A 7,948-nucleotide genomic window follows, 5' to 3' on the forward strand; every position below is an offset into this window, starting at 1 on the left:
AGCCTGGTCTACATAGAGAGGTTCCATGAGAGTAAGGGCTATGTAAAGAGACCCCGTCTCAAAAAAGACAAAACAAAGCAGAACAGAGCAACAAGCAAACAAACAAACATCAACCAACCGAACAACAACAGAAAACAAATCGTGTACATAAACGCTCGACAGCTGCCATCCTGCAGGTTGGGTGGGAGCATGAGGCGCAGGGCTTGCCCATTTATATAGAGTGAATATTCCTCCCGTGAGTCAGTTCGGGTCCCAATCAGATCTTAGGACCAGTGTCCATCAATCCAGCGGTTGCTTTGTGTCTGCACAATGTTAGTAGCCTGATTTGTTGAGCTACAGAATGTCTGAACAGGAAAATACTTAGAGATAAACAGCCCCCTTTCACAGCCGAAGCAACAGGCTCAGAAAAGGGCAGTAACTGATTTGAGATGCACAACCTGACAGCAGAAGGAACTTGGTTGTCATCCATTAGATGCTTTTATTTCAACATCTTTCATTCTTAAAATGGACACACACACACAACAGCATCAGTCATTGTAACCATTTGATAGAAGAGGGCACTGATAAAACATGTTAAGAACTGCCCAAATTGGGCTGTCCAGACGGCTCAGCCGGTGAGAGCATTGACTGTTTTTCCGAAGGTCCTGAGTTCAAATCCCAGCAACCACATGGTGGCTCACAACCACCCATAATGAGATCTGACGCCCTCTTCTGCTGTTTCTGAAGTCAGCTACAGTGTACTTATGTATAATAATGAATAAATCTTTGAGCTGGAGTGAGCAGGGTTGACCAGAGTGAGCAGAGGTCCTAAAAATTCAATTCCCAACAACCACACGAAGACTCACAACCTTCTGTACAGCTACAGTGGACTCGCATACATTAAATAAATAAATAAATAAATAAATAAATAAATAAATAAATAAATAAATAAATAAAAAATCTTTAAAAAAAGAACTGCCCAAAAGAATAATACTAGTAGTAGTAATAATAATAACCTAAGAAATGTACCCAGATCTGACTTCTCCTGGATCCTTCTATTCCGCTGGAACCTCTTCAGTCCTCATTTATTCTAAGACATACTGCCAAAGAGACATACAGAGAGAGAACTCACTCTGTAGACCAGGCTGGCCTCGAACTCAGAAATCCACCTGCCTCTGCCTCCCAAGTACTGGTATTAAAGGCATGTGCCATCACTGCCCAGCCCCATTTTTCAGCTCTTAAAGATTCTCTGTTCAGGAAATTTTCCCCTGTGCCCATGTACTTGAGGCTCTTCCCCCACTTTCTCTTCTATAAGTTTCAGTGTATCTGGTTTTATGTGGAGATCCTTGATCCACTTGGACTTGAGTTTTGTACAAGGAGATAAGAATGGATAGATTTGCACTCTTCTACATGCTAACTGCCAATTGACCCAGCACCATTTGTTGAAAATGCTGTCCTTTCTCCACTGGATGGTTTTAGTTCCTTTGTCAAAGATCAAGTGACCTTAGGTGTGTGGGTTCATTTCTGGGTCTTCAATTCTATTCCATTGATCTACCTGCCTGTCACTGTACCAATACCATGCAGTTTTTATCACAATTGGTCTGTAGTACAGCTTGAGGTCATGGATGGTGAATCCACCAGAAGTTCTTTTGTTATTGAGAATAGTTTTTGCTATCCTAGGTTTTTTGTTATTCTAGATGAATTTGCAAATTGCTCCTTCTAACTCTGTGAAGAATTGAGTGGGAATTTTGATGATGATTGCACTGAATCTGTAGATTGTTTTTAGCAAGATGGCCATTTTTACTATATTAATCCTGCCAATCCATGAGCATGGGAGATCTTTCCATCTTCTGAGATCTTCTATAATTTCTTTCTTCAGAGACTTGAAATTCTTATCATACAGATCTTTCAGTTGCTTAGTTAGAGTCACACCAAGGTATTTTATATTATTTATGACTAATGTGAAGGGTCTTGTTTCCCTAATTTCTTTCTCAGCCTGTTTATCCTTTGTGTAGAGGAAGGCCACTGATTTGTTTGAGTTAAAAGAATCAACAAATGGGACCTCATAAAATTGCAAAGCTTTTGCAAGGCAAAGGACACTGTCAACAGGACAAAATGGTAACCTACCAAATGGGGAAAGATCTTTACCAATCCTACATCCAAATGAGGGCAAATATCCAATATATACAAAGAACTCAAGCAGTTAGACTCCAAAGAACCAAATAACCCTATTAAAAAATGGGGCACAGAGCTAAACAAAGAATTCTCAACTGAGGAATGTGGAATGGCTGAGAAGCACCTAAAGAAATATTCAATATCCTTAGTCATCAGGGAAATGCAAATCAAACAACCCTGACATTCTACCTCACACCAGTCAGAATGGCTAAGATCAAAAATTCAGGTGACAGCAGATGCTGGCAAGGTTGTGGAGAAAGAGGAACACTCCTCCATTGTTGGTGGGATTGCAAGCTGGTACAACCACTCTGGAAATCAGTCTGGCGGTTCCTCAGAAAATTGAACATAGTACTACCAGAGGACCCACTAATACCACTCCTGGGCATATGCCCAGAAGATGCCCCAACATGTAATAAGGACACATGGCTCACTATGTTCATTGTAGCCTTATTTATAATAGTTAGCAGCTGGAAAGAACACAGATATCCCTCAACAGAGGAATGGATACAGAAATTGGAGTACTACTCAAGTATTAAAAACAATGAATTTATGAATTTCTTAGGCAAATGGAGGGAACTAAAAACTATCATCCTGAGTGAGGTGACCCAGTCACAAAAGAACACACATGATATGCACTCACTGATAAGTGGATATTAGCCCAGAAGCATGGAATACCCAAGATACAATTCACAAACCACACGAAACTCAAGAAGGAAGACCAGAGTGTGGATACTTCTATCCTTCTTAGAAGGGGGAACAAAATACCCATGGAAGGAGTTACAGAGACAAAGTGTGGAGCAGAGACAGAAGGAATGACCATCCAGCAACTGCCCTATCTGGGGATCCATCCAGTATACAATCACCAAACCCAGACACTGTTGTGGATGCCAACAAGTGCTTGCTGTCAGAAGCGTGATGTAGCTGTCTCCTGAAAGACTCTGCGAGTGCCTGACAAATACAGAGATGGATCCTTGCAGCCACCCATTGTCCCCAATGAAGAAGCTAGAGAAAGGACCCAAGGAGCTGAAGGGGTTTGCAGCCCCATAGGAGGAACAACAATCTGAGCTAACCAGTATCCCCAGAGCTCCCAGGGATTAAATCACCAACAAAAGGGTACACATGGTGGGACTCATGGCTCCAGCTGCATATGGAGCAGACGATGGCCTATCAGTCATCAATGGGAGGAGAGGCCCTTGGTCCTGTGAGGGTTCTATGACCAAGTGTAGGGGAATGCCAGGGCCAGGAAGCAGGTATGGGTGGGTTGGGGGGGGGAGGAGATAGAGGGGTTTTGGAGGGGAAACCAGGAAAGGGGACAACATTTGAAATGTAAATAAAGTAAATATCTAATAAAAAATATTCTCGACCAGAAAAAGTCACATATTGAGGAGTTTCTGGGTTGGTTTTCAATCTGTAGCTGACATTAAAGATGCTAGCTTTAAAGAAACCAGAATGAAGCCAAACTAGGTCTGCAGCTTTAGTTAGTTAGTCAGGCTGTTGTAATACATAGATGCCTAACTACTGTAGTCCAAGCAATAGTGAAGCTTATTTCTGTCACATGTAAAGCTTAAGATGCACGTATTGAATATAGAAGTAGAGGAAAGACGCTTCCCAAATTTGAACGTATTACTTCACCAGTGAATTGTTAGGAGCAAAATGATCGCATAGTATGCTAGCTGCAAGGGAGGCTGGAAATGTAGTTTTCAGGTGAACAGCTATATTCACCTAAAAATAAACATGATACTGAGAAATAATTCACAACTTCTGTTATGCTGTGTGGAGTGCCTGAGCTCAGGAAGGAGTAAAGGTGGGAAGGAGGAAAGAAAAGACATGTAATAGAAAGTCACTACACAATTTTGGGGAAGCTAATGTTCAGTGGATAACAGTCACCCTGTATCCCATTAAAAGTCAAATGCTTATATCACTCTAAGGAACCAGCATCATTTAGGAATTTTTGGTTATAACTTTGAAACTCTATTTTGAATGGGATATTTAGAAATTTTTCTTATGTTCATACAGAAGATCACACTTTCAGGTCCCTTCAGGTCAAGCTATTGCTTATGTTCTGTGATAATTACCAGTCAGGGGACTTGGTGCATTAATATCAATTGGATGGACTAAGTTGAGGTGTGGATATAATTGTTCCGTAACTTCCCATCTCTCTTTTGAAACCAGCCATGTGGCTTTGCATCTTAGGATCATATCTACCCCAACAATGGCTTCTGTCCATCTTCAGAAAGCCTATAACTCAGGGACTGGAAATAGACCCGTGAAACAGAAACTTTAAAAATGAGACAGAAAACTTTCTATCTGGACAAAACATTTACCACCTGGACTTGGCCAAACATGACTCATGTGTTCTTTCTACCTCCGGGTCCCTGAGCTTTGGACTACTCTTGAACAGTGGAACTTAAGACCTACCCTTAAGGTCTCTTCCAGAGTACTGACTGACCACAGGAAAGGATACTTGTTCCATGGCACTGCCTGCCTCATTCTGATGTTCCCACCTTCCATTTATAACAGTTTAATTCTTTCTGTAAAGGAACCTTGTTTTCCCCTCACCCCCTCACCCTTTCATCCCCGGCCACAGAGTCACTTGCAGGCCCCATGGTCCAAGCCTTCCGGGTGGCTGTAGTCATCTTCCATAATCTTTTCAATAAATCCCCCTCATCAAGGCCAAGGTTTGTCTTGTCTTGCTGCTTTCAACAGCCCCCCTCCACCTTAGTGCCCTCAATCCTTTGGCCTTGGACTCACAGCCCTCTCTCCACCTTCTTCCCAACCCCCTTTACTAAAATTACTGAGCCTCGTACCCTAATCTTTTCTTCTCTATCATTTAACAGTTGCAATGTTTTCAAAGAGTTCTTGTCAAAACAACAAAAAACAACTCATTATAATAGTCAACAAATAGCCCCTTAAGTAATAAGAACATTGAATTATTGCCCCTGAAAGAATGTGAGGAAATAAGCAGTCCGCTCTTTAGCAGTGTCTCAAATAACCTTGGCTTCACCAATCCACATGGGTTGCCTTGGTAAATGCACATGCTTGGATTAATCTACACATGTGAATTCTGTGTCCCAGATGCCCCAAGCAGGGAGGACCTAAAGGAAGAAGGTCAGTTTTTTTAAACATCACCCTCTCCTTACCAGGGGCAAAGTTTTACTCAGAAAGTTCCTAGAGCTCTTTCTTCACATCCCATTGACCCGAGAAAGGCCATATGACCACCTCTATTGCAAGAAAAGTGGGAAAGGTTAAGCTGTAAATTTGCCCACTTGTGGGTGTTGAACTCTACCTGTAGAGAGGAAAGGAACATGTCTCAGGGTTTCTGTTGCAGTGCTAAAGCATCATGCACACAAGTAACTTGGAGAATGATGCTTTAGCGCACAGTTCCATACCATAGTTGTCCTAGTCACTTTTTCTATTGTTTTGACAATAATCATGACTAAGGCAAACTGTAAAAGAAAGCATTTAATTTGGGGCTTACAGCTCCAGAGGGGAAATCCTAGGATTCCTTTCCTCTCTGTGATGGTTAATTTTATGTCACCCTGACACATGCCAGAATCTTCTAGGAAGAAGAAACTTCAACTGAGAAAATTCCCTCACCAGGTTGACCTATGAGCCAGCCTGTGGTTTCTTTTTCTTGACTGTTGATTGATATGGGAGGTACCAATCCACCACAGACAGTGCTATTCTGGGCTAGTAGCCCTGGGAGCAATTAGAAAGGAAAGTGTTTTAGATATGGTTTCTATTGCTGGGATAAAACAGTCTGACCATAAGCAACTTGGTGAGGAAAGAGTTTAATTTAGCTTATATGGTTCCATATCACAGTCATCTTAGTTACCATTTTATTGCTTGGGAGAGTCTACTGAGAGTGTAGTCCCCTGTGATAATAAATGTCTTAGTTAGGATTTCCATTGCTGTGAAGAGACACCATGACCAAGGCAACTCTTATAAAGGGCAACATTTAATTGAGGCTAGCTTGCAGGTTCAGAGGTTCTGTCCACTACCATCGAAGCAGGAAGCATGGCAGCATCCAGGCAGGTATAGAAAAGCTCTACATCTTGTTCTGAAGGTAAACAGAAGACTGTCTCCTACATGGCTATAATGAAGGTCTCAAAGCCCACCCCAACATGACACATTTCCTCCAACAAGGCCACACCTCCTAATAGTACCACTCCCTGGGCTAAGCATATACAAACCACAACAATGAGAAATGGTACAGAATGGTCTAAGAGAGGTCTTCCTGGAAGAGAAAGTTGGACAATGTTTATGATCCATGAGACAATGTTTATGATCCAGGGCACATAAACACAGGACAGGATGCTTCTGAGGTCCCTCAACTGTGATGTGACATGAGGTATCTCCCCTGTGTCTTGGGAGCATAGCTTATTATGAATCCTTGCTGCCTGCCATGAATGAGAAGTCTACTCTGTCTGACTTGTTCTGTCTTGCTTACTCATGTAGTTGAGAGGAAACTTTTACAACCATATGAATGTATGCATAGAACAATGAGCAAGAGAAGCAAGTGGACACACTACCTGAAAGGTAGGATATGCCAATGGGTAAGAAATGAGGTTTGTCAAGTGGAAAGAAGAAGAAACAGCAGTGAACAAGGGGACTGTGCCTTCCCTAACCATGTTGAAACCATGAGAATCAGGTGCTTCTATGTCCCTATGTGTTGAGGGCTTCCCTTACATCATGCCCTGACGTCTACTTATGATCAATACTTCCTGTCACTCACATTCTCCAATGCTGGCTCAATGATACATGATGAATGTGCAAGGCCCTTGGTTTTATTCTCAGCTCCACAAAATAACTAAGGTAATTGGTGTAGCTCATTTAGCAAATGCGTTGGCAGTATCAAACGAATACATGCAGTGTAGGGAAATCTAGGATCTCCACCTAAATATTTACCCTGGGGAACTTACACAGTGCAACAATGTGTATACTACTTGCTGTGCTGGAACAATCCAAATTCCTATCAGAAATAGAATGAATAGACACGGCACACTCATGCATGGGAAACTCACAGAGAAACAGCATGGAATAAACCACAACATGAATCAGTCTGATCACTAAAACATGCTGTAAAAGAAGTGAGTAGCTGGAATGTATATAGTATGTCCTTCCGCCCAAAACACTCCAAACCAGACAAAACTAAATACATATGTGTGTATGTAAATGTTTTACCAAGACACATGTATATATGCTGGACATCCTTAATGTGAAAATATGAAGCCACAAATCCGCCCAAATCTAAAAATTTTCAAATATTGCCATGAAAGACAGTACAAGTAAAAATTCTACTCTTGGTTTTATTTTTTGTAGGAGAATTTATCGCTAAAAATCATCATAAACATATTTACAAATTAAACGTGTTCACTCTAAGTTGAGGCCAGAAAGTTCTTGTACTGGAATGGAAGGTCATGATGAGATATGAGACATTAGTCAACAGCCAATGTCCACTTGGGCCAGTATATCTTATTCATTTCTCTATCTTCTCTTGCAGCCCTGGCATACAGTAAGAGCTCAATGAAAGTTTTTCAACCTGCAATGAATTACCTATGAAATTACCTATGAAATAATTGATAGTTAGTGTCTGAAGATACCTCCAATAGTCTCATGAGGATCAGCTGCATCTTTCTCCATCTTCCCAGGGCATCTCTATCTTTCCAGGGTAACTCCTTCTTCCCAGTGTATCTCCTTCTTCCCAGGGTATCTCCATCTTCCCAGGGTATCTCCATCTTCCCAGGGTATCTCCATCTTCCCAGGGTATCTCCATCTTCCCAGGGTATCTCCA

Source organism: Mus caroli, chromosome 2, assembly GCF_900094665.2.
Source record: "Mus caroli chromosome 2, CAROLI_EIJ_v1.1, whole genome shotgun sequence".
In the NCBI taxonomy this organism is placed as follows: Eukaryota; Metazoa; Chordata; class Mammalia; order Rodentia; family Muridae; genus Mus; species Mus caroli.